General features: G+C 38.4%; 1 protein-coding gene across 1 annotated transcript in view; it reads left to right on the plus strand.

Annotated features, from left to right (window-relative positions):
- The window catches only part of LOC120770426 (7SK snRNA methylphosphate capping enzyme bin3), a 144,229-nt gene that overhangs the window by 27,726 nt on the left and 88,567 nt on the right, over positions 1–27,936 (plus strand). The window contains exon 2 of the mRNA XM_040097876.1: positions 15,446–15,586. The gene's annotated coding sequence lies outside the window, so the exon portion shown is untranslated. The remainder of the gene's footprint in view (positions 1–15,445; positions 15,587–27,936) is intronic.

Consider the following 27,936-nt stretch of genomic DNA (forward strand, 5'->3'; position numbering starts at 1 on the left):
AAGTGATTCTTTATCGCCCCCAATATGGACGGATTAGTGGTGTGTATTTAAGAAGTTGGGCGGTGTTCGTTTGTTTCTCTGCTGAGTGTGACATAACTGTCACTAATAATGCGAGCTCGGCAGGAGAAGCTTTTGTGTGAAGTATCCAATACATAATCTGCTAACTAGATATTGCGGGGGTTGGATTAAACATTAAGACTCTTATTGAATTTAACGATTCTTTTTTAATGAAGGAAAAAGTAACTAAGAGTGATGGAAAAGCAAGCATTTTGTCCCTTTGCGTCATTAGAAAGATGAAAATGATATATAAGTCCGACAAATCATTGGAAATATTCTTTAACGGATCGTAACACCTTTATTTATAGGAACAGGGTGTATTAAATTTGCCACAAAGTTTGTAACACCTCGAAGGAAATGTCACAGACTCAGCATGATGAGCTGAGTCGATTTAGCTATGTCCGTCCGTCTATCCAACTTTTTGTCTATAAGTGAACTAGTTCGGCAGTTTTTGAGATATCGGCCTGCTCATTTGTCAGAATCGCCGATATCGGAACACTGTAGTATATACTGCCATACAAACTGAACGATCGGAATCAAGTATTTGCATGGAAAACTTTCACATTTTACGAGATATCCACTAAAATTGGCTTGGACTATTGCCATAATAAATATTGTTAAGATCGGACTACTATAGCATATATGTATATGCTGCCATAAAAACTTACCGATCCAAATCAAGATAATGATCTTTTTATACTCATTTATGCTATATGAAATGTTTTGGCTTAGCCGAATCTAGGAAACTTAGCCAAAACTGAAATTAGCCATCTCAACAAACTTGTGATAGGCTCAAGGGGCTTTGTCGGTCTGTAAGGGTATTATGATCCAGTTTTTTGGGACTTAGAGGTACCACAACGAACCGCTGTAGCTATTCAAGTAAGATCCCTCTTAAGATCGACCTCCTAGTCCAATCTTAGCCGAAGTCAACCGAAGACCGGTGTTCTAAGCTGTTCAAGTGAGATTCCTCTTAGGATCGACCTTCTAGTCCAACCTAGCCGAAGCCAAAATTTTTTCTTCCATAAAGTCCGAAGTGAGATCTCCCTCTTAGGATCGACCCCTAAGTCCAACCTAGCCGAAGTCAATATTTTTTCTTCCTTAAAGTCCGAAGTGAGATCTCTCTTAGGATCGACCTCCTAGTCCAACGTAGCCGAAGTCAACCGAAGACCGGTGTTCTAAGCTGATCAAGTGATATTCCTCTTAAGATCGACCTTCTAGTCCAACCTAGCCGAACGCAACATTTTTTCTTCCATACAGTCCGAAGTGAGATCTTTCTTAGGATCGACCTCTTAGTCCAACCCAGCCGAAGTCAACATTTTTTCGTCCATAAAGTCCGAAGTGAGATTCTTCTTAGGATCGACCTCCTAGTCCAATCTGGTCGAAGTCTACAGTTTTTCTTCCATATAGTCCGAAGTCTGATCTACATAACAGATATATGTAGATCGAAATTGACTCTCATATTTTATTTTATGTCGCGACATCGAAACAAGGTAGCTTTAGCTGCAAGTAATAGACCTTGTTGTGTTAAATGATGCACTTCCAACATAAATATTGATAAATGATAAAAATTAATGAAAGTTGCTTTCATCGCAAACTCTTAGAAGTGAATCGGAAAATTTTGATATGCTCCTTCCAAATATACTCCTACCACCCACATATACCTATATTTGTACAGGATGTACGCAACAAATTTAATATGATTTCATTGGAATATTCGTGCAAAAGCGCCTAAATTACACAAATTTCGATTTTAATATTAAAATCACTTTCGTTCGAAAGCATAAACAAATAAGCAAAAGCATGAAACCCACTGACGTTTGGCAAGATAAGCCAATCAGGAAAATTGTTTTGCTACATGGAAGATTACGATAAGAGCATAAACAACACACACATACCTATCCATGTGCTTAGATATATATCTCTGTGTGTGTGTACATAAATTAGCAAAATTTTGCTGCCGAATTCCCAATGCCACGCGTACTCAGCGAATTTGATACGAAACACATGTAATCCCTCTACGGACTTACGTACGCGTGCGTCTTCTCATGCTAGTGAACCTTGATAGCTATAGCTATAGATTACGAGCATGTGAATATATCCACTGCGCAGCGCAACAAAACTGCAAACAAGTGTAAAGAACTGAAAACTGAAAAGATAAATATGTAAGCAACGTTTTTACTTTTCCTAACGCTTTGCCAAGACTGGCCCTGTAGTAGAATGAAGGAAGCTACCTTAAAACTGGTATGACTACAGGTACAACTAGTTAGTTGACTAACCTTTTCCAAACAAGGAAAGTTCACTTGAGCATTCACTTGGGAGTGTCCAGAAACGATTCTTTTACATATAGCTTAAGCAGCTCACGACTTCCGGTCTTAGACCCCTTGAGTAGCCAAAAATCATCCTTTTGAAGGTGAGCTAAAGTGAAAAGGTGAATCATCCCTCCCCAGGGTTGTGAGCTGGGCTTGGAAGCCGTCACGTAGAAAACACGCCCAATGAAAGGAAGAAAACAGCCTCGGATGAGAGACGCCTTCAGTTGTAACCACGTAAGCGGTGTCTACGCCAATAAAGAAGAGAAGTCTCAGTCCCGTATTGGAGTCGGTACTTAAGCGTATGAAAAGAAATCCTTTTATATTTCCGGATCTACAACCTTAATTGAAACCACTACACCATCGATAAACGACCTTGATGGTCCACGTCGAAAGTTGTAAAAGATAATCGCGCGAAAATTCTTACGATTTAGCCAAGAAGAATATTTTAAGTTACTGTAAACAACACAAATAGCTCTCGTGTGCAAAAACGTTCTGAGTATGTGAAATGTATATGAAAGTCAAACTTTAGGATAAAAATTTCTGATTTTCCAGATAGCGACACTGGGGTTGTCAAATCCCGAAAGGCAACAAATGTACATTTACATATATATGCTGCCCGAAGATTGGCATGAAAACATATAACTCATCAACTAACTCATCTTTTGCGGACCAGTTACTGCTCAGTACTCGCGTTAAACGTTTTTGCTGTGTTTTCTCCCGGTTCGAAGCTTCACCAGGTATAGATATGTACATACATTTATCTGTATGTATGTATGTTTGTATTGCGCTCTATTGTGTTCATGTGTGTAACAATTTTTATGCATTAAGAACCTCCCTGTTTGGACTACCGTTACAATGTAAACTTCATGCCGCCCACTTGGCGATTCTCCCCACACGTTACACAGCTTTTGTTGTTGCTTAGCATTGATAACTGAAGCGAAGCAGCTTTTTTCATAGCTTTTTCTTCTGCGGAACTCGAAAAATCGCAATTGGAATTTCAATTAAAAGTATCGTTTGCTTGTGTGTGTGTGCACGAAACTCCAAATTGTTGTCGATGTTAAAGCTTAGCCAGCACAACCAAACGATCTAGCAAGACAACAACGCAGTGAATGAATCTCTACTTTGCTTTCCGGTGTGCAAAACGCCCCCAAGTGCTCAGCGTCAGTTTCAGTTATATTTTCTTTTGTTGTTTTTGTTTTTTTTTTTTTGCTGTGTCTGACGAATGGCGGCAGCGCTTGGACTATTTGGCAACAAAAGCTGCTGTTAAATGTTGTATATGTATGTATGTATGTACATATGTATCTTTGTATGTATGAATGTGTGTTTCCATGCATGTATCTATGTTTTTATGAGTGTATGTGTGCAGCAGCATGTAGCAAAACTGAATGTTTAAGCAATGAAGTGAAACATTAAATTGCAAATGAAATGAATATGCCCGAAAAACCACACAAAATTGGAATATTTCGAGCAAATACTCATATATTTATATATGTATATGTTATATAATACATAGCAAACATATCATTGTACATATTGCACATACTTACATTCAAACATAATATGTGTGAACATTATGTACTTGAAAAAATTTGACTGAAATACTTCGAAAAACACGCACAGGAAATGCGCACAGCATTCGTGTACTATATATGTATGTGTATGTGTGTGTGTTTCTGATAAAGCGCAAATTGTATTTAAAAGTTTAGTGAATTATTTGAGCGATTTAGAAAGAAGTGTGGCTTTAATTTCCTTATTATCAAATTTTTTTATTATTGTTGTAAACAGTAAAAAAAAAGTGCCGTCACGAAGCGGAAGAAGTCTGCAGCGTTGTTGGTAATCAAATTTTATACAGTATTTACGAACTAGCTAAACTTTGTGTAAGCAATTTAGAGAACTTGCTGAAGGCAATATGTGCAACGAAAATATTTATTTTATTTTATTTTATGAGTATATAAAGAAATCTATAAAAACAGCTATTTTCGATAGGTGCATCGAAAATCCCTTTGTGCTTGTATGTATGTACTATGTGTCTGTTTTAAACTATAAAAATCTATAAAAGCAAGTATTTTTCTACAAATAACAGAATTGCACACATTCAAGTTCAATATTCAATAAAAATTTAACGCTTAATAAAGTTAAAAATTAATGGAGACAAACAAATACTAAACGCTTGATTGCTAAAACTATTTAAACTTGAATAAAGTTAAAAGCCGCCATATAAATATACGTACTTATATAGCAGTAAAAACGCAACAGTGCATTAGCGGCATCTGAGTTATTAAATTTGCCATTTTGTTATTAAAGTGCATCCATTAGCATTAATATTTTTAATAAGACAACAAAAAATTTAAGAAAAAAAGAAATTTAAAGAAAAATTTAAAGAAAATTAAAAAACAATTAAAAAAACAAAATTTTTTTAATTAAAAAAATTAAAAAAAATTAAAATTTTAATTAAAAATTAAAAAATTAAAAAAATTAAATATAAAATTTTAAATATTAAATTAGATTTTTGAAATTAAAAAAATTAAAGATAATATTAAAAAAATAAAAAAATTAAAAAAATAAAAATTTTTTAAAATTAAAAAATAATTAAAAAAAGAAAATTAATAAATTTTAATAAAACTTAAAAACTTATTAAAGTGAAGAAGAATATTAGACTAAACAAAAATGAAGCAGAAAAACGTTAATAGAAGCCAATGTATATTTTATACGTACAAAAGTTGCAGCTTTTTTAGCGTAAAAGGAAGTATCATCATCGAAGTTGAAGGGACGCTATAATTGTATTGCTATGAGTAGAAAATAGTAATTTTAAAATTCTTAATTTATTCTTCAAAATCTCCCAATCCCAATACACTTGTGGCAGCGTTTTTTCCAATCCTCGAAACTATTGTTAAAGTCAATTTCCCGAGCGATTCACGTTTGATGCCTTCAATTTGCTTTTTACCGGTTTCCCCTAAGAAGTCGTTTGAGTTTGCTGAATAGCCGAAAGTCACACGGAGCTAAATCTGGTAAATACGGTGATTTCCGCACGATATTTGTTAAAAAATTGGCGAAAAATTCACGAAGAATCAATGCAGTAAGTGACGGCGCATTATCGTGTGCAAAAACCAAGCGATGTTCGGTCTCTTTACACAAGTAGCTTCGCACAAATGACGCATAAGACTCAAATAGTATTCCTTGTTGATAGTATGGCCGGTCGGAAGGGATTCGGACTCCAGCACATCTCGATAATCGTAGAAAACTGTCAACATAGCCTTGATTTTTGACTTGCTTTGACTTGGCTTTTTCGGCTTCGCCTCACCTTTGTCACGATATTTGGTCCATTAATCGTTTTTCCGGTTCTTAAGCATAGATCCAAGACTCATCGACATTTATAATACCTTTCATGACATTCTGGTAGTCGGACGGCATTGTTTCACAGACCTTTACGTTAACGCGCCGCTGTTTTTCTAAAAAAAATTCAGTAATTTTGGGACTAATCGTGCTTTCACTTTGCTTTCTCGATCCTTCCGCTATTCCAACGATGCCAATAAGATCTCTGACTGTTATTCGTCGATCCTCTAGTACCGATTTTTATTTTATTGACGTGTCAGTAGATGTTAATGGCCGTCCTGGATGTGGTTCGTCGTCAACGCGTTCTCGACCAACATAAAAAAAATATGTCGTCGAATGGGTTTTCACGTTAAAATCAAAGTCTTACTATATTTTGCCCACAGTAGTATCACCCCTGACGGGGGGAACTATGTTGAATAAAAAAATTAATTTTGGCAAAAATTTTATATTTTGAGTAAACTATCAACATTATTTTTAATTCGAAATAATCTTATGAACATTTGTAGATTAACATTTGAAGGTCTTTTCTGAGGGCTAAATATAAATAATTTATTCACCATAATATATATGTACTTATATTTTTTTAAATTTTATGTGCTTTAAAATTTATAAACTACTAAGAAAGTCAACTGCAAACCTGCTTTTATAACAAAATGAGATCTAATATTCATTGTGTGATATGCACCTCCACATAAACATCAATATTGTTATTAGTCCCACAACCTAAGTAGTTTTCTCCGATGCCTTGTAAGATAAATTCATAACTAAAAATCTATAAACTCTCCTGTTATTTTTGCGTTTTCGCGGAACTATTAGCATAAATAACAATATTTGTAATAATAATTTCACATCGGTACACAACTTTGGTACGCTCTATAGTCACCTCAATTTACTTTAAATACTACCTCTGTGCTGCTGCAACGACAGTTGACATCACCCTTTGCCGCCACCTTCCGCCTGCCCAATGAGCTGCTGCAGCTGCCTTTGCTTCCAATTTCGTTGTCGTTGCCTTCGCTGTTGTTTTTGTTTTGTATAAATCGCACACTCACCCAATGACGGCGTGCATTTAATTTTCCGCATAATTTTACTTTTTGTTGTGCGCATTGTTGTTGTTGTCGTTGCTGTCAGTGCATCGCATTTGAATGCGCTTAAGCATTTGCTGCTAGCTTTTGTATTTAAAATATTCGCATAAATGCTAACGCACATAACTACATGCTTATACATGCATGTGCATGCACATACCTGCCAGCATATTTCTTCTCAAATATTGAGAGTGCTTGTGTTCGGCTGAGTGTGTGCGCGAGTATTTTGATTGCTGCCACTTCGACAATGCGATGCGTAATTGCGAAGAGGCGTACATACAATCGGGCGACCGACCGCCCAACCGAATAACAGGCGGCCAAGCCAACCGACAGTATCAAGAAAAACAAATGTTAATAACAACAAAAGCAACAAAACAAACATTTGCAATTGAAAGCGAATGCAAGCAATTTTCTGCGAATGAGTGGAGTGCGAGCGGGCGCTGGGGTGAGCAGCGCTGTTGGCTGCCCGTAGGGTGGCGAGTGCATGGCTCATCGCACAAATGCATACATACACACACATACATACATATGTATATGTATATGTACATATGTATGTATATAAGTATGTTGAATTTATGTATTGTTGCTGTACTGTGGTTGCGTTCATATGCCGCATGACCTTGGCCAGCATTTATTCAAATGCATCCACAACACTTTCGCACTTTTCGTTTCAATTGCTTGCAACGCCAGTTTATTGCAATTGCAATTTAAATTTCAATTTATTTCGCCTTTTATATTTATCTCTTTTATTTATTTTTTTTTTTTCACTTTTTTAATTTTTTCTTATTTGTTTGTGTTTTATTTTCCTTCCTTTCACACTCGATTTGCATATGCTTTTGATTTCCATCCGCATCGCATTCGTTTTTGTTGAAATTTAAATTTCATTCAAGTCTCACTATCCCCTTTGTATGCATGAGTATGTATACTTGCATGTGCCTGTGTGTGTGTGTGTGTATTTGTTACGGCAATTTTGTAGTAAAAACTTTTATGGCCGTAATTTGTTGGCGATGCATTTTTGCTTACCTTCGCCACACCCCCGCTGCCCCTGCGTTAATGTCATTCGCCGCTTATTAAAATTTCAAACCCGAAAACATATTAAAACAAAAAATAAAGTCAAAAGTTAAATCCACATTGGCTGATTTGACTACAAAGGAAAAACTGTCGCACACCCTCGCTTTTATGGCTTGCTGTTGTTGTTAGATTTGTTGCTTAATTTATTGCTGCTTAAATTTTTAACATATTTCATGCTTTTGATTGAGTTCTTTCTTCTCGTTTTTGCATTTTCGAAATGACAATGAGTTCACACTTGGCTTTCGAAAATTGTTTGAACGTTTTATTTGGCAAGAAACTTAGATACATATGTACATATGTATGTATTATATGGTTATAAATATAACGGTGCACTAGAGAGGCACACAGCAAGCCTGAGAATTTCATATATAAATTTTATTTTAGCAAGTTAAAGCTCACAAAGCAACAAATTTTTATATGAAATATATTCTAGAAAGACAAATCAAACTCGATTTGAGAATATTACGTGCATACTGTTTCATAGCTCTTAGTTATACCTTTAGGAATCTTCGTCTTTATTAGCGTAGACACAGCTTACGCGATTATAACCGAGTTTACAACAGCGTGTCAGTCGTTCTTCCTTTTTGCTGCCTGTCGCCAATTCGGGATACCAAGTGCAGTCAGGTCCTTCTCCACCTGATCTCTCCAACAAAGTGACGGTCTTCCTCTTCCCCCGGCGGGTACTGCGTCGAATACTTTCAGAGCTGGAGCGTTTCGTCCATTCGAACGACATAACCTTGCCAGCACAACCGCTGTCTTTTAATTCGGTGAACTATGTCAACGTCATCGTGTATCTCATATAGCTTATCCGTCCATCGAAAGCGATATTCGCCGTGCATTAGGAGCATAAATCATTCGCAGAACCTTTCTCTCGAAAACTCGTAACGTCGACTCATCAGATCTTGTCATCGTCATCGTGCATGCCTCTGAAGCATACATATAGCAGTACGAGAATGATCAGCGACTTCCAGAGCTTGTCCTTTGTTCGAGAGGACTTAACTTTTAAATTGCCTACTCAGTCCGAAGTAGCACCTGTTGCAAAAGTTATTCTGCGTTGGATTTCAAGGCTGATATTGTTGTTGGTGTTGATGCTGGTTCCAAGACAGACGAAATTATCTACGACTTCGAACTTATGACTGTCAACAGTGACGTGGGGGCCAAGTCGTGAGTGCGACGACTGTTTGTTTGGTGACAGGAAATATTTCGTCTTGTCCTCATACACAACCAGACCCATTTGCTTCGCTTTCTTATCCAGTCTAAAGAAAGTAGAACGGAGCGGTTGTTGAGACCAATGATATCGATGTCATCGGCGTACGCCAGCAGCTCCACACCCTTATAGAAGATGGTATCTTCTCTATTTAGCTCTGCAGCTCGTATTATTTACTCCAGCAATAGTTTGAAGAAGGTACACGATAGAGTCTTCTTGTTTGAAAACTTATATGGTATCGAACGGTTCGGAGAGGTCCTATCCGGTACTGATGGAGCTTTTGGTGTTGCTCAACTTCAACCTACACAGCCGTATTAGCTTTGCGGGGCTACTAAGTTGAGACATAGCGGCATTGAGGTAGTTCCTTTTTCTGCTGTTGAAGGCGGCCTTAAAATCGACGAAAAGATGGTGGGTGTTATCTTTCATTCACGAGTCTTTTCCATGATTTGGCGCATTGTGAAAATCTGGTTGGTAGTAGATTTTCCAGGTCTAAAGACACACTGATAAGGTCTAATCAGTTTGTTGACGATGGGCTTCAGTCTGTCACACAGTACGCTCAATAGAACCTCATATGCGATCTTGAGGAGGCTTACCCCACGGTATTTAATAGCTCGGCCAGTAATCCATTGTTCCCTGCCGCTTTCTTCTTCTTCAGGCGTGTAATTGCTATTCGAAGCTCATCATAGTTGGGCAATGGAACAGCAATTCCATCGTCATCGATTGGGAAATCGGTTCGCCATCTGCAGATGTTACACCTCCGCAGGCTGGAGAAGTCTTCCCTCCATAATTTTAGTATGCTCTGGACATCAGTCACTAGATCACCTCTGGCGATTCTATAAGAGTATGCTCCGGTCCTGAAACCTTCTGTTAGTCGCCGCATCTTTTCATAGAATTTTCGATCATTACCCCTGTCGGCGTACCTCTTTTTTGTCTGCAAATGCGTCTCGCTTCCTTCTTCAACTCTTGGTATCTATCCCATCCCGCATGTGTTGTGGTCGATTGTAATATATAGTATATACATAGTTTTGACTTGAAGATTATTAAGAGCGTCATTATTATTCAGTTTACTTAATATCGTCGAAAGTAGTTTGCATTATAGCGAAATTTGGAACGTGACTAATGCTTTAAATATCATCTTATCTACCTTAGAGAACCAATAATACTAAAAATGCTTTATTATCTGTCTCTTAGTAAGTTACTATAAATTATTATTTCACTGCCAACCTTTCCCTTTGCGCGTGACAAGAAAGTCGTAAAAGCCCTATGCCCACAATAACATAACAGCTCACCCTTTCGGACCTCAATTTTAATAAATTTGAGCAAGCAAATAAACATCAAACTGCTTATTTGACCCAAGCACACAAACACCAACACACACACGTGCCGGTCTACTTTTCCACCTCAGCAGCCAGAAGAATAACAGCAAATAACAAAGTTCGCTTTGACAAGAAGGCTTCCTCAGTCTGCCATGCTGTTTTGCGATCTTTCTTCGTCTTCCGCGCTTACAAGCTGTCTAATTTTGCTTTGCAATCGCAGCTTATTTTCCGTTTTCTTTTATGCGCTTTTAAGTTTACACCGAATATTAGTTTCATCTTTAGAAGAAAAGGAAAAATAAGTTTCTTCGCAGCATTCTTTTTTTCTTTAAGTTCTCAGCTGGTTTGTGTAGCATTTTTTTATTGCTTCCCCATTTTGGGTCTCATCTATTTTATGTGACCGCTGACATTTACTCCACTCACGGCGTTTCTGCTTTTGCCTACTTCACGCTTTTGTATTTGTGCACTTTGCCATAAATCATATTTTTATTTACGACATTGTGCCCGATTTACTTTACGGTACGCGATTCATATCTTCTCGCACTCAGTGATTCATTTTCGTTTGTTTTGCTTCGATTTTTTGTTGTCGTTGTTTTTTATCTTTTTATTGTAGAAAATACAATAGTAATTTCAAGGCAGCACGAAGCGCAGGCATGGAGTAATAAAAAATATTGCTTTTGTTGAATTTTATTTTATTTATTATCTTCTCACACACACACATACACATTCATGTGCATATGTAGGCTTTCTCTCGCCGGAAAACTGTCTGCGCGCATTCTCACAAATGTTAAAATTGATTTATACTTGATTAATGCAATGTGCAGCAGGCAAGCTTCAAACCAATAGAAGAAATAAAAAATTATTGAAATGTTTGACTAATGCTTATCAGCGATTTTCACTTAAAAGCTTTCGCTCAAGCTTACAAAGGACTAAGACGTCTTCTCCTGCTGCTAGCGCGCTTGCAACCCTACACTAGTATATAACAGTAATTGAATTGCATTACCCAAACAAACATCGTCTCCGTCACAAAAGCACCCAACGGCTCATCGCCCTCGCAACCCGCACCTGCATAACGTTTAACTGTCAAATGCTTTGCAATTCTTCATCAATTTAATGTGAATTCTCGTAGTTGAGTAAATTCTGCAGGTTAAATAAGACAGCTACACAACCCATATAGTAGCTACACACGTCGGCACCTTCTTCATTTGAGCGTCGACTTCATTTACCACACCGCCGACACTTTCCGATTCGTTGCCTGGCCTCGTCTACGTCTAGCAATTGTGTTGTTGCCATGCTACAACTTTTACCGAGATGCTATGATTTATTCAGCCTCCTTCCGGCAAAACCTACTCTCATTGGACGTGCATATGTCCGACCGGCTGGCGGAGCTTCTTCCACTTGGCTGTGCACGATTGCAAATAAAAAACGACAACTAATTTCCGGTATTACTATCGTTTATATAAATCTGTAGTGAAGAAAATAAATGATTAAGGGTATAGCGTATGTGATTTGGTAGGATTTTGTGCTAGTTTGAGTATTAAATTTAATATTTTCGGCAATAAAATTTGTTACTCGTTGAAATCACGAACCCAACAAAAATATTAAAGTTTCGACTTACTAAGGAGAGCTTTGAAAGCTTTCAGTACCGAACAACATAGTATACGATCCAAAGACAGCGAACTCGTAGGGTAGGTTTCTAGGTTAGCTTAGATTAGGTAGACAGTACTTAAGGTTACAAATAATCCCATTTAGTGTCGCTTTCTCTAAGTCTGGTGTGCGACCATCTGTCATATAACTTCTTGTTAAAAAAAAATGTTCTTTATGGAAGGAAGCAGTCTTGGTTAACTTAAACAGAACTTAACTGACAGATTACTGCCAACCATAAATTGAGAAAACGGCCCTTAAACAGCTAGAGACGCCTGTCCGTTGTGATTTCGAAATTCCAACAAAGCAACCACAGTGATTGGAAAACCCTTGCAGTTACCTACTTGGTGCGGAACCGCCTCGTGAGAACATCAAGAGGTCATTCCTCAATTACGTCGACGACATTGAACAATACGCCGACCGGACTTCGGACGCTACTAACTTCAGACAAGCCCTGACCGCCATTCAGTCAGTCCTTATCCATCAAAACCTTCACCGACTCCCTTCTAGTGAATGGCGTTCTTGGAGACAAACCACCACCTATTACAGACGAAGAGCTGGAGTTGCCGCGAGAAACGACAGTGACCCTTGCGCAGCTTCGTTCTGGATATTGTAGCAGGTTCAACTCCTACTTATACAGAATAGACCCCGACATATCAAACATATGTCCTGTGTCAATGACTCTCCGCATGACACTGGCCACCTCTTTGCATGCCTCACCTACCCTACTCATCTGACACCCTTTTCCCTTCCAACCCCGTCGAAACAATACGTTTCTTGGGCCTCTCGTTAGATGACGTCGACGACAACCTAAGTAATTCTTATCAGCCCAACGGGGATTAGATATCCGTTAGAACAACAACAACAACTTTTTCAATAAGAGCCAAGCTCAAGTCTCGTTGGACCATGTGAGGCGTATTGTTCTTGCATTTTGAAAAAACCATAGTTAATTAGGCCTAAACTGCTTGAAAAGTCTTCACTATGGCAAAATTTGAATTCAATACAGGACTGAGTTCGAACCACGGTGACCCAAGCCACCTTGGACCATGAGGGATCCATTGTGATTCCAATTTGATAATCCCGTAGTTAGTTAGGCATAGTCCGCTTAAAGACTAGTAGCTACCTAGAAGATTTACTCCGCCAAAACGGTAAAATGTTACTTCAATACAGATTCCTTCAAGTTGTCACTACTAACTCTCGACCAACTAGTGGAAGAAAGGTTAAAAAATAACCCGAAAATTCGTTGTATATAATCTCGTAAGTGATTAAAGTAGTTTCGTCTAAAACTACGTCATTAATACCACTGCTCTACTGTTATTTTCATTGTCTCCTGTACAAGCGCAACTTTTTAAGTTTCCTCTCATTACTGAACAGTTAAACCGTAATCTCTGCTCGAAACTTGAAAACTTCAACCGTTCTATATTGTCTGCTTATCACCCCAAAACGTATGTTCCACAAGTTCACACACTTGCCGAGCTGGCAAACGGCTGCAAACAATGACGCAGCTTTGTGCTTAGTCAATCCTTTGCGAGTGCTTTCTACATGCGAGCACTCATCCACTAATAAAATACTAGTTACTTATCTGGCAATCCACTAAGATAGCACGTTGTGGCGCCAGCCGCACGAATGTAGCACTCACTACCTGTGCGACGCTGACGCTTGGCAGCTCAAACAAACACGCATACACACACGACGAAGGCGTTTCACCCACTTTGGCTTCGTTTGAGAACTTTGGCAAATTCACGTTTTGTATTTTATAATAAAATTACTCTCAAAAAAGTTCATTTGTGCTTGCACTTGTGTGCCCGAACTTCCACTTCCACTTTTTGGCGTTGAAACTTCAAAAGTTGGTATTTGCTTTTATTCTTTTCGGAAATTTTCACCACAACTGTTACACTTGTTTTCCAGTTATGCACGTTTCGCAAGCAAGTCTTTGCAGCGTTGCATTTTTCGCAAACTCTCCGTTGAACTTCTTTATGCCCGCACGTCCATACGCCTGACTTGACACTCCTTTCCAATTTCCTCACACCGACTGCAGTTGCTCCACTAATTTCTTGCTCCTACTTGGCGCTACGCGCGTTTCCGCCCGCATTTTCTTTTGCTTTGCACTTTTTTCTTCCATTGCGCAACATTTTTCTTCTTTTCACTTTGCTTTTATTTGATTTTCTTTGCTTATGATTTCTTTTCTTTTATTTCCGTCATGTTTCTTCGCATTTGTTCTTATTGCTCGCGCATATGCTGCTTCGGCCGCGTCTGCTCTTTCACAACCAATTTTTGTCTGTTTACACGGCGTCTTGCCTTATTCCTGCGCTGTTTGCGCTACGTGCTGTGCTTTCATGCTTTCAAACTTACCTCAGCTCAACCGCGCGACCTCTGTACTGCTCCGCTACTTCCTCGAGCGTTATTCGTAAAACATATGCTCCCACTGTTTTTGACCTCTTTCGGCACGAAACTCCATCAAGCATGCGTGCCGCACTCTGCTGGTTCGAAAGTGAGCTTTACTTCCTGCAGCTCGAAAATCTTATTACCCTTTCGGTGCGTGTATGGTTTTTTATGCATTTCTTGTTTTCAATTCACTGATACCTTCTTTAGCGCCTTTGTGTCATCTCCTATTTGCTCTATCTTACATAATATGCGTTTTTCTAGCTACGCAATGTATCTTTATTATTGTTATTGCTGGTTGCTCGCTCCCCTTTAACTCGTTGGAAAATAAGTAGAACGTGAAATAAATTTATCAAATCAGCAGCAGTCGTTCTTAGTCAAGCAAGCGTGCGAGTTTCTCCCCTCCCAAAGTGAGTGAGTGAATCTTTCTTTTTCTCCGCTTTGTCGCCACTGTCGTTTGTAGATGTAAGTACTCTCGGCATGTGTGGAGCCAAGATTTACAAATTTTCATACATTTTTTGACTATCTACTTGACTGCTTGCACGCTCAACATGCTGCTCGCAAATGTAAGTATCCAGTGAATACTTCTATTATTCCTCATACACGCTTCTCGCTTTTCGACGTTACATTCATCTTTATGTTTGCACTTGAGTATATGCTCGACGAAATCCATGAAATTGTGGCGCGTCCCTTGGTCTTCTGTCGCCGTACGCAGCACTTTACTGCTCTACAAATTCGTGTACTTTTCATCATATTGTTACGCCGTTATTATCCTTTGGCATTCTAGCGTGCCATCAATGCGAAGCGCTTTACCTTTACTTAGCGAGCGTATGTAAGAAATTTGAAATTAAGTTTTTTAAGCGCACTTATTCATACTCATACGCATTCTTTCATATGCACACTGTAATATACTTCCACTTCCTCCAGTTGTAGATATATGTATACTCTTTATACTCGCTCGTATATTTCATTTTTTTGTGCAATTTTAAACTCGTTTTGACATTTAAATGATTTTATAACATTTTCCCTTATCTCCTTTCTTTTCAGCACTCTTCTGCAATGTGATACTTTTCATGGCTTCGGTACCAAAAGTTTTTTATATGAGTTTAATATATGCAAATTGTTCGAGCATTTCGCCCAAAGTGATATTTTATGGCGTAGAACACGTAATTGAGTAGCGGACTAAAGGTGAGTTATTGGGTATATAACCATTATACTATTGAAAAATGAAAAAATAAAAAGTAAACAAGTAAAAATTGCTGCAAATCCGTACAAATCTTCACGGAAAATAAGTGGATGCAGCGTGTATTGGAAGTTATCGAAACTTCTACGCTTGGACTGAAAGAAAAAATATCGTGTTATGTTGTTGCTTTTGTGAGATATTACCACGAATCTTAAAATTCTAAAGCTATTCAAAGAAGGAATTTGTTAAACAATTGTTTCCACCTCCTAAGCGTCCTTCGGTTGCTGTATAAAGCAGTGCCGATTCGGTAATCTGTTCTCTGCAGACATCGCCGTACCATGTAAATCAGTCCTATGGCGTTGTGGCTTCGTTTTATCACACAAGTAGAATCGTCTCCGAGATCCACCAGATCTGGAGGTTTTCCTCTTTCTCCGCTTCAACCGGAGAACTTTACTTTCCAATTGCCTACTCAGTTCGAAGTGTTGGCTAGAGTTATTCTGAATTGGATTTCGAGGCTGACATTGTTGTTACTGTTAATACTGGTTCCAAGATAGACGAAATTATCTACAATTTCGAAGTTATGACAAGAGTGACATGGGAGCCAAGTCGACGACTGTTTGTTTGATGACAGGAGATATTTCGTCTTGCCCTCGTTCACTACCAAACCCATTTGCTTTGCTTCCTTATCCAGTTTGGAGAATACGCTGTATTTGAAGAGCTCGGCCGGCCTTTGTTGTTCTTTAGACGGGTAATTTCTATTCGAACTTCTTCATGGAACGTCATCCGAGGCTCTTGTTACCTTTTCATTGGTAAGGTTTTTTACAAGGCGGGCCCCAACCCCGCACACAACCCTGAGGATGAGGTGTTTCGCCTTCAAACGGATGTGCTTTGGCTACCTAGAGATTACTTGGTCTAAGACCGGAAGTCGTGAGCTGCTTAAGCTATATGTAAAATAATCGTTTCTGGCCACTCCCAAGTGAATGGCGCTCTGAGAACTTTCCACACGTGCGTGAACTTCTATACATGGTTCCATCCATCAGCTTTAGGAGTAGCATTATCCAAACTATTGTAAGTCTGAAGCTCTAAAAGTTTTCCATCTTTCTGGAAATTTGTTAATTCTATTCCAAAAGAATTGCGGCCTAGAATAAATCGGGCCAATTTTCGATACTCTGTTCTGTACTGAACCCCATTTCAGTGTGGGCTTTCTGCATCATCTTGAAAACACCATAGATAGAAGGTGCTATATCTGGGCTCTAAAATGTGTGAGGCGAAAATTCCCAGTCGCTGTTTTCCCAAATAGTTTTTAACCAGTCTTGCGACGAGGTCGAACCTCTTTTCGAGGCCCGAGGGACTTCCGGGCATTTTTTGGCAATCACTCGCTTCGATTCGAGTTATTGTCGGTAGTGTTTCGTAACAATGATTTTTCCTGGTATTATCCCTTCTGATCTCACCAAATACAGAGCATTACTTTGGAGTCATCGATATTCAGCTTATATCGATTGAAATAGAAGTTTTATTAATTTATGATGAAGAAGATCCACAATGAAGCGGTTGAAAGTTAGTTCCAAAGCTTCAACGTAGTCTTACTGGTCTAAAAACTGCTCACCGGTTACTCAATCATGTGCTTGTTCAAGAAATTGCTTTAAGTAGCATATAGGAATCATAGCTAAGATACTGTGAGTGTCGAACTAAATCCCTTTACAATGAGACTACTTTGAAACCAAATGCGCAATAACTCAAAACGCTTAACAACAAAAGCGTTAACAATAACAAAGTATTATAAATCGTTGGCCATTGAACTGCTGCCACTGAGACGGCATTATACGACGACACATCACCCCACTTGCCATTTTGACTTTGCCCGCCTGCGCCAGCGCCTGCCTAGTAATCTACAAGTGCGAGCACTTCAACCGACACTCGCCAGCCGCTGTCGTTGTTAGCCCAGCAAGCACTTAGCCAAACAGACGGACGTTTAGTCGGTGGGTCGGTCGCCCGTCCACCGCTTGCTTGTACGAGCGACTAGTCAAGTGTGCGAAATAACTACGATTACCAGCATTGTTATTGTGTTTTCTTGTTCATGTCGCTTCTGCTATCGTTGTGCTTTTGACGTAGTACTATATCTACATGTATACTGCGCTCTTGAGTTCCTCATTCATTCATCCATTCAGCCAACACAGCGACTACGAACTTGGTCAACTAACCAGACACAGCCAAGGCAGCCAGTTAGCCCCAAAGCTAGCTGGCCAGCTAGCCAGCATTTGCTCATTCAAGCGCAAATGCGTTTTGTCCAATCGAGCGTTTGGGCAATTATTAATAGTCTCGACACGTAAAACTACAAATAAAAGTGGCAAAATAAAAAGTAATAAAACACACCGAAACAATTGTGGCGTTACGAGTGTCTGTGCGCTCGCTCAACAAGTAGTTATATGCAAAGCCACAGTCCGTTGGTTCCGCACTTGTGCGCCTCTGATGACAACGGAACAAGCGGTAGTAGTGCACTTTCACTGCAACATTCTATTTGACGTCGACTTATTCTTTTTAAACAGCTATGAACACATTACTGGCTTTATTATCACGGGAATAGTTCACATTCCATACAATGTAAGCAAAAACAGAGCTCAGCCACATGAGTACTTAGAATGCTGATAACAATCGTTAATGTCGACCGACATGCTGGAAATAACTCTGACTCATTGTGTTTTCCGGCAAAGTATTTTGCTGGGAGCGCTCTCGAGTCCAGAAGAATCTAATAATAATGTAAAACGAGACACAGTTTTTAATGCAATTCTGTACTAATTGCAGCCATATTGTCTTCAGAGATTATTTGGTCATTAAGCGATCTCAGGGGAAAAAAATCGTAGCCAAGAGCCGCTTGCTAATAGGTCACAAAATAGATAGACATACTCGTTTCTTTTCAATAGCAACTATCTTAAACATGGTGCTATTCTTCAGTTCATTATTCGAGATATTTAACGGTCACACAAATCTGGCTACTCGTTCTCGAAATCTGAACCTTATTCGTGCTTCATGAAGTTGTTTTTGACCATACTGGCCTTTATATGAGCCGGACGAGAGCTAAATTAAGCTTGGTGAAATCAACGCCTAGGATGGATGCCTGAAGACGTACCTAGGCTTTGTAGAACGCAAGGTCTATGTGGAGTATATGTCTGAAGACCTATCTGGATCATTCTGAGATCTTAACGTCTAATTACTAAAAGTAAAGATTATATGTTTCGAGGTCTAGTCAAATATTCGTGCTCCATGAAGTTGTTTTTGACCACAGAAGTCTTTATATGAGCCAGAAGAAAGCTTAATTAAGCGTGGAGGAATCAACGTCTAGGTTGGATGTCTGAAAACGCTCCTAAGCCTTAAGGAACTCAACGTCTAAGTAAGGTAGATGTCTGAAGACCTACCTGGACCATTGTGAAATCAACTTTTAACTACTAAAAATAAGGATTGTATGTTCCGAGGACTAGTTAAAGAAGAAATTAAACCAGGAAGGGGTCCAAAGTCAACCAAATATTATAAATCAAGAAAAATGTTCGAGAAAACGTATCGCAAATGCTTCGTTCAACCAAACGCCGCCCTTCAAGACAAGTTTCAAACGTCATGTCCTGAAATATAACGGTTTAAACAAAGCTTTTCAAAAGAATATCTATGCAAAATACTTTAGAGTTCTCACGAAAGTCCACGGCTGCTAAGTTCTAACTCATACCATCAATCGGCTAATCTTTTACTACAATTAATCCGTCTACTCCTCAACAAAACTAGCTGCCACAGATGTTTGCCTTCTTCTTCTGATAATTTTCGTTCTTCAAACAAGAAGTTCTGTAGCAAAACTCGCTTAGTACGTTCTGATCGCTCCTCTGAGTCAGCTACATTTTGATAATATCTTCCTACGTCGCGCTGTCATGCCATAAAAGTCTATGCGATCTCGACTCGACTTGGCCGCTTCGCCACGCCCATTTCAATTGCCATGCTGGTTAACTACGTCTTATTAATGTTTTTATATTATTTTTGGTCGTTTGTTTTTCAGCCGCCGATTCGTTTCGCTTACCTTTTTGGTCTGCTTTATCGCGTTCACTATTATTTGGTTCCTATATTTGGTTGGCACAAATTTTTCTCGGTCGATTTCTGTGCACCATTTATTTTGTGGCATTTTCACAGAGCACGCTTAAGTTTATAATCTTTTGGTTTTTTCGTTTTTCTTTTGCGCTCCGCGTATTTATTTGAATTGCCAGCCGTGCCTTTATTTCATCTGCAAGCAATCGTTGTGCCCCGTGCAACTAGTTGAGCGCTATGAATCCATTTCATTGAAGTCTCGCTGCCTGCCACATTGCATTCACTTCGCTTTATCGCCGCGTGTTGTCTTCTTTGGCTGCAATTTTGCTCCACTCGCGCACAGATTATTTCGAGCTCAGTCTCCTCTTAGCATACGCTGGCGATTAAATCTGCAAATGTGTTGCATAAATAAAAATTAATGCGCTGAAATTAATAATAGTTAAAGCTTTAGAAACGTATTTGTTTGATTGTATTTAGAACGCGCGTTATCAGCGCTTTGCAATCATAGTTGTTTTTACTTTTGCTATCATTAATCACAGCTCAATGCTTGTCACTTATTTCTATGACTGTGCGGTACTTGTATGGTTGGCATTGCGGTTTCGTAAATGCATTTCGTTGTTTGGTGATTAATTTTAGCTAAACCGACGCACAGCTGCGGTCGAATATATGCCTGACATCTTAGGCCTTTGACTTCCTCTGACCGCATTAATTAGCGCTGATAGTATTGCCGCTCCTTGCGGTTTACGGTCCCCCATTTACTCGTATTTACTAGTACTTACTATGTAATATGTTAATTTGTAGGGTTTTAAAATTCCTGAAATGCAATTCGACTATTTATAGTTAGATTAAACTGTGTTGCAAGCTTATTTGCTCGGCGGGGAATTCTAGAACTGATTAAGCAGCAAAAAAGTTTGTTATTTTCAGCATATTTGTCAGGGGATTCCTGAACAAAGTTTTGAGTAATTTTACAAAGTTGAGGGTGATAGAAAAAATTCCCATAAATGTCACTTCTTTCAATAAAAATTTCTTCCCAGCGAGCATTCTTTTGAGAGCTGGAGCCAGATCTAGGGAATGCGTATGAAGAAGCAATTCGAAACACAATTCATGGATTCACTTTTTGAGCTCAAAGGGCTCTGTTTTTGCATTTCTCTTTTTTTTTAAATACTTAAAATTAAGGTTTTTCAATATCCGAGACAGACGCGGAAGCGAGATGTATGTATGTATGTATAACAAAGGGTTTTAGAATATGGAATATCAAGTCAACCACCTCAAAAAAGTAGATTCGAGAAAAAACGAGTTTAAAGTTGCGTAGTCCGCTAAACCAGTCCAGTTTCCACAACACCTAAATGTCTATAACTTTGGATATAGCAAGTTTATACAAAAATTATCGCGCAGATGTGAAAGGCAAAGATCGTGTCCGACGCCGGAACACATCAAGAAAAGATGAAAACCTTAATGAAGTGAAAAAAATAGTACTGGCCAATTGCCGAGACACCATTAGAGAGATTGCAGAGAAACTAAAGCACATCGATTGGGTTGTGCTTGTGCGATTCGATTTTAACGACTGATTTGTGTATGAGTCGGGTCACCGCGAAGTTTGTGCCGAAATTGCTCTATTTCGAACGAAAACACAAAAATAGCTCGCGGTGACATTGCTCAGTAGATGTTGGACTCAGTTCGCGACGATACAGATCTACTCCTGGGGGTCATAACTGCTGACGAATCCTGGGTTTGTTATTATAATGTGGAAACCAAAACTCAATCAAGCTCAAGTTAGGTCGACATTATTCGGGAGATGTTGGAGTCAGTCCGCGACGACCCAGTTCTGCTCCAGAGGGTCATAATTGGTGAAAAATTAAGCTCAATCATCATAATGAAAGTTGCTGCATGAGCTAAGACCGTAAAACACGAGTCAAGTTAGGTCAAATGTCGAGGTTTTACTAACAGTTTTCTCCGATTGCAGTAAAAAGGGTCGTACGGTCAACAAAGAATATACGAACAACTTGCAAGTTATTTGCAATTTGCGCAAAGTAATCCGCCAGGAAAGTGCGGATTTATGGCAGAACAAAAATATGCTTTTGCACCACGATAAAGCCCCTGCTCACGGATGCTTGGAATATTTGGCTAAAACATGACAATAATACCGCAGTGACCGTAATTCCTCAGATTAGTTCCCTGTGATATTTACATGAGCTCAAAACGAAAAAGGTCCGTGAAAGGACGACGTGCAATTGAGGAGGGAGAGCTAAAAATATCCGAAAAATTTCTTTTTTAAGTGCTTTGAGGATTGGAAAAACGCATGCAGAAGTACAATATGCCTGGTGATTATTCATGAATGGAAGAACACTTTCCTAAGCAATACAAAGTTCGCGATGCTTTTTAAAGAAATATCTTAAATCTAATTTTCAAAATTCCTTTCAGGGAGATGTTTTTGAAGGTCCAAGTTATGAAAATTTACAGAAAAAAAAAATCGATTTTTTTATTTTTTGACCACAATACCACCTTAAAGAATTCATTGCGTTTACTAAAGAGGATCTTCGCGTAAAATTCCAAGGTTAAATTGTGGTTTACTGTAAATTTTTATAGTCTACACGACTAAAAATCGTTTAAAAAGAAAACTAGCAAAAGCTTTGATTGCTTCTATGCTAAGCATGCACTTTACTTAAACTCATTCGACTGAAGGTCACAATAATATACTTCAAAAACCCGTTGACTAGTATTTAACTTGTATTTACTCTTACCATTTCATGTTTATGCTCCCTCCTTCGGTAGTAGCTCGTGAAATGTGTGTGTAAATAATATTTTTTTGCTGAGCACAGCTCAATTACTTTGAAAGAAGAAAGTGCGTTACGACATTTAAGCCCTAGTAAAAGTTTTAACATTGAGAATCACTTACACAACGCTTCTGACATCGCCCTCTTGCATTCCTCTTCACTAACCAACTTTCGGTCGCGTCGTAAATATTTATTTATGAAAAGTTATTATTTCAATTTTATGTTCTTTGCTGTCTCAAATCCATCAAAATACATTTCTATTTACAAAATGAATAAATATGAAGATATACGACAGTTGTTGACTTGTGTACAAACATACAAGTATTTACGCGTACAACATTTGTGCAAATAGCTTTGTTCGCCTGTAGTATATGCCTAAATACATACATATATTTAAACGTCAATATCTGTTCTACAAGTATGTGTAAAGTAATATATTTGTGACAACGTATATGGCAACGGCAATGCATAATGTCAATATCGCAAGTCGTCATTGTCAACGTTATCGTTCGTCAAAATCAACGTTAAGCTCGCGGCTGGCCAGGACGGTGGAGCTCCGCACTGGCACACGCCTCAAGTCAAGTGATTTATGTATATATTTTTATGCACAATGCTTCAACTAAAGTCTTTTAAATTGTGCAGCTATAACTGCAAACCGGCGGAACACTATTTTACAGGCAAGTTGGCAACCTTGGCGAGTGAGTGAGCTCAGATTCGACCTTCATTTAGGGATTAATAGCTTTTCAGCAGCTTCTGGCACACCTTCTTATAAATATAAATATTTTATTATAATTTAGTGCAGCAGTGTTAAAATAAATTAACATTTAGGGCTGCCATCTAAATCTAATTGCGTAAAATATCTAACTGACAGCGCAGTCAATGCAAAACTTCTGACTTAATTTAACGAAAGTGATACAGTGGTCGTACAAAACTTTTCTCGTACGCGTTTCCTTCGGCAAAACTATACAAATTGTATTTGAAAATTATTGTAAAAGAAATAATGAAACAACAGAGGCCCTCGGCAAATGTTAATGATCTATCATGTGTTATATAGTTTCTAGGTTAGATGTATTTGCAGTCCAGAGACTCTTACACCTATTGTTTCTTGTTGAAAAAACACATATTTTCACATAATAAAATACTACTTTTAAACTTCCCTGTACTTTTATGTATGTTGTTTTTAAAAATCCACTAACAGTAGAACTAAATTACTTGGCATGCCTCAACTTCGCTTCGATTTTTATTTGCTTTGCTCTTTTTTATCATAGTTTGCCGCCGCTGTCGCTACTTACATCACTCTTATCACACCCTTGCGTTAATCTCTGAATGTGTGAAGTATGGGAAATGACAAAACAATATACATACATATGTCAATAAAGGCTGCTATGCATTGTTGTTGTATTCAGTAATGCGTCGCGATATTGACAGCTCATCATTACTTGCTTAAGTCATTGGTATAATTTAAAAATTGTTAAAACGAATTATAAAAATTTTACAAAAAAACGAGTTAAGCTCTTTTATGAAGTTTTGCGCCAGATCCATTTTTTCTCAATAACAAAAATGGATATAATTCTAGTAGCGCCATCTGTGTATCAGACCGGAGACTTTCAATTGACCTGGGAATTTCGATGTGAAAAATACACCTCGCTCTGGTCGACCTATCGTTGAAAAAGTCGATGAAATTATGGAAAAGATTGACCAGGACCGTTACACAAACAGGCATGACAGTGTCAAGGAACTTAACATTCATCATCTAATGGCTTTGAACCATTTCAAAAAGGCTGGCTACAAAAAGAAGCTCGATGTTTGGGTACCACATGAATTATCTGTGAAAAATTTAATGAACCGAATTAACATCAGCGATTCTTTGCTGAAACGAAATGAAATCGAACCATTTCTGAAGCGAATGGTAAGAGAAGACGAAAAGTGAATCAAATATGACAATAATGTGTGAAAAAGATCAAGGTCCAAGCGTTGTGAAGCTCAACAAATGATTGCAAACACCTCGAAAGCTTATGCTGAGTGTTTGGTGGGATTGGAAAATAATCATCCACCATGAGCTGCTTCAGCCTGGTCGAACGATTGATTCTACATTTTACTGTCAACAACTGATGGGATTGAAGCAAGCAAACGAAAAGGAAAATTGGCCAGAACTGATCAACAGAAAGGGCTTCGCCTTCCATTAGGACAATGCTAGACTACACACATCTTTGATGACTCGCCAAAAACTGGGAGAGTTTTAATACATCCACCATATAGCCTTGACCTTGCACCATCGGACTACCATTTGTTTCGGAGAATGCAGAATTCCCTTAATGGAGTAAAGTTGGTTTCAAGAGAAGCCTGTGAAAATTACTTGTCGCAGTTTTTCGCCGAGAAACCAGATAGTTTTACACTGATGAAATAATGTCTCTGGCGGAAAAATGGCAAAAAGTGGTCGACCAAAACGGTACATATTATTTGATTCATTGAAGTTCACTATAAATATAAAAAAGTAGAAGTTTCATTAGAAATACGAAAAGATTTTTTCGTCAACCGAATAGTATTCAAGCGATTCTCAGTGTAGGCTTCCACCTAAATGCTAATGTAATATTGCTGCTTTACGTTATTTAATGTTGTTTAACTATAGTTATACTCGTGTCGCCGTGTTTTCGGCCTTCCCCACATTGTTTACGTCACAGTTTTTATGCTTTAAGCGCTAATTTGATAAATGTGAACCTATGCGCTTTGACACCTCTGGGCGTGCCAGCTTCAGTGGCAATGCAATAAATCTCAAAACAACGCCATCAGCAATAATTTGCCATTAAACTGGTACACGCTAAATGTCAACGTCAGCAAAAAATTAAATCGTAATAAATCGACTTGTAAAAAAAAATGAACACAAATTATCGCACATCAACATTTTTCGCATTAATAAAGTTTCTGTTTGCTGTGGCAGCGCCGCTGCGGCTGACATGCGATTGTCACTGCCGAAATGTGTGGGAAAGCAGAAAAAGGTGAAAAACGAAAAAAAATGTAATGAAGAGCGCGTTTCGGGCACAACAGTAACAGTTCGAAAACATGTTCACACATATCCACAATAGTTGTTGTTTTATGTACAAATCGCAAGTATCAAAACCAGCTGTGTCCATGTCGTCATGGCCATGTGCAACAACAAAGAGCGAAATTATTAAATCAGAAGGCACGCCACCACAGCTGCCACAAAATCAAACCAAATATAAAAAGTAATAGCAATCCAAGTAATGACAACTCTATTGCTTTGCGTCGCCGTTGCTCCACTTTCAGCAGCGAGCAGCCCACGGAGAAATCACTCGGTGATGTAGAAATTCAAATTGGACTCAATGGAAATGCTGAAAATTACAGAAATTTACATTCATCATTGTTACCGACCCGACTTCGTTGTTCAAAATAAATGGGTATCATATTTCATAGCTTTTACTTGGGATAGCTTTGAGGTTATGACAGATTTTGGTCTTAAAATAAGCTTCGGATGGCTTTGATGTGGCATGCTGTGGAAGGAAGTGTTTAAGGCTTTCAGATATGTAGCGCATTACGAATTGAGAGCTCGAGCTTGCACAGCCCTATCCATAAGACCTAATACAATTGTCCCAGAGAACACCTATGACTAATGTTGTCTTCAAGATAGCAACAATTATGTTACTTATTGTCGTTGTTAGACACATCTGAGTCGAACTCAGAACGAACAAATCCGTAAAGTTAAAAGTGAAGAAAATGCGAAGAAAATTACTTTGAGTGGCAGGTACAAAATTATATAGTTCTAGTCACCCTCCGACCCCCGCAAAATTCTACTCTGGATCCGCGCCTGAATAGGACTCTAGCAGTTTCGCTTCGAAAAAAGTCGATCTAAACTCATTTAATTCTTCCACACGTTTACATTCAACTTTTTTGAATCTTCGATACCAAAGTGAGCTTCTTTAACATCAGCAAGGAAGGGTTTTGAACACTGTTCTCTCAAGATGCCCGAATTCTCTTATTTCAGCCGAACTTCCTTGTTTAGAATACTGAGTAAGCTTACTTCTAATTTATGGTTTTTGGCTGCAGATTGATAGCGATGGTATCGAAGCTTTTGTGAAGCATTATTGATTTAATTTTTTTTTCAAGTATCTATGTATTTACATTAGAGCGGGTCTGTCTTTTTTTTATCTCAAAACATCGCGTATGCGGGAAATGCTCCACAGATTATTCTCTACAACATTACCGATGAGACTAGGGGTCTAAAACCGATTTCGAGCCAGCGATTTGAAGGTGAAGTTTAAAAAATTTGAATAATCGGTTGTATGGGAGGTATGTGCTATACTTATCTGATATAATCGATTTCGACCAATGATCAATAGAATATCAAAATGCACCTTCGTATTAAATTTCGTTCTGATATCTCAAAAACTGAGGAACAACTTCTTATCATCCCTAAAAAAAATTTCGCCGGTAAATTGCTGGTTCGAAACCGGTTTTACAGTCATTGTGTCTTAGACAAAGTTGTTCAGAATGATCCTTAGAACATTTCCCGCATACGTGATATTTCCGATTTTTTGGCTTCCTGTAAAACGACCCGCTTTAATATATATACATACACATATTTTCTCGACTTCCTCTAGACATTCGCTTATCTGCACATTTTAAATTTTTTAAATTCGCCATTTTTCTTGTATCTCATTTGAACTCAATCAAGCGTAACATTAACAACAAAAATAAAATCACAACAATCACAACAGATACAACAAAAACAATAAACATAAAAATGTGAAACGACACGCTTTGCAATTACAACAAAATCAAGCGCGCAACATAATGTCGGCCAACAGCCAGAGAGCACCGAACATAACAACAACAATAACAAGAACCAAAGCAGAGAAGCCAAAAAAGGGCAAAGAAAGATAAACATTTAAACGTAAAGCGAAAACTTGAAAAAGTTTGGCAGCAAATAAACAAACGAAAAACCGAACAACAACCATAATGTCAACAGTAACACTAGCAACAACAACAACAACTGCTGGTAGAAGCAGCGGCAACAACCTGTAACGAAGATAAATGAACCGGCAGCCAGCGCACGACTCTTGCATCGCGTACACTTGTTATTATTGTTTTTATTGTTGCCGCAAATTTGTTGCTCTTACCCGTCCTACACACACACACACACACACACACATGCACACGTACTGCGTGCATATGCAAACACATTCAGTTCTCTGTCCTTCTGCGCTTTAATTGCAATCGCGCCGTGCTTGTTCTGTTCCACACTTTACTGTTCGTGCTTTACCGTGGTTGTTGTTATTGTTGTTGCTGTGGTTAATGTTATCGCTTTTACATTTGTTGCTTGGCTGTTTGTTTTAGTTCTCTTATAAACGGTTTTTTAGAAGCTTCTCTTTCGTTCACGCGTCTTCGATTGGTTGGAATCGTTCACACACGAATATCAAAGCTCCTTCTTCGAACAATCGCTGGTTTCAAGCCTCAGATTGCTTTTATGTATGTATGTATGTTAGTATGTAGAATTGGTAGAA

The sequence above is a fragment of the Bactrocera tryoni genome, chromosome 3 (genome assembly GCF_016617805.1).
Source record: "Bactrocera tryoni isolate S06 chromosome 3, CSIRO_BtryS06_freeze2, whole genome shotgun sequence".
NCBI lineage: Eukaryota > Metazoa > Arthropoda > Insecta > Diptera > Tephritidae > Bactrocera > Bactrocera tryoni.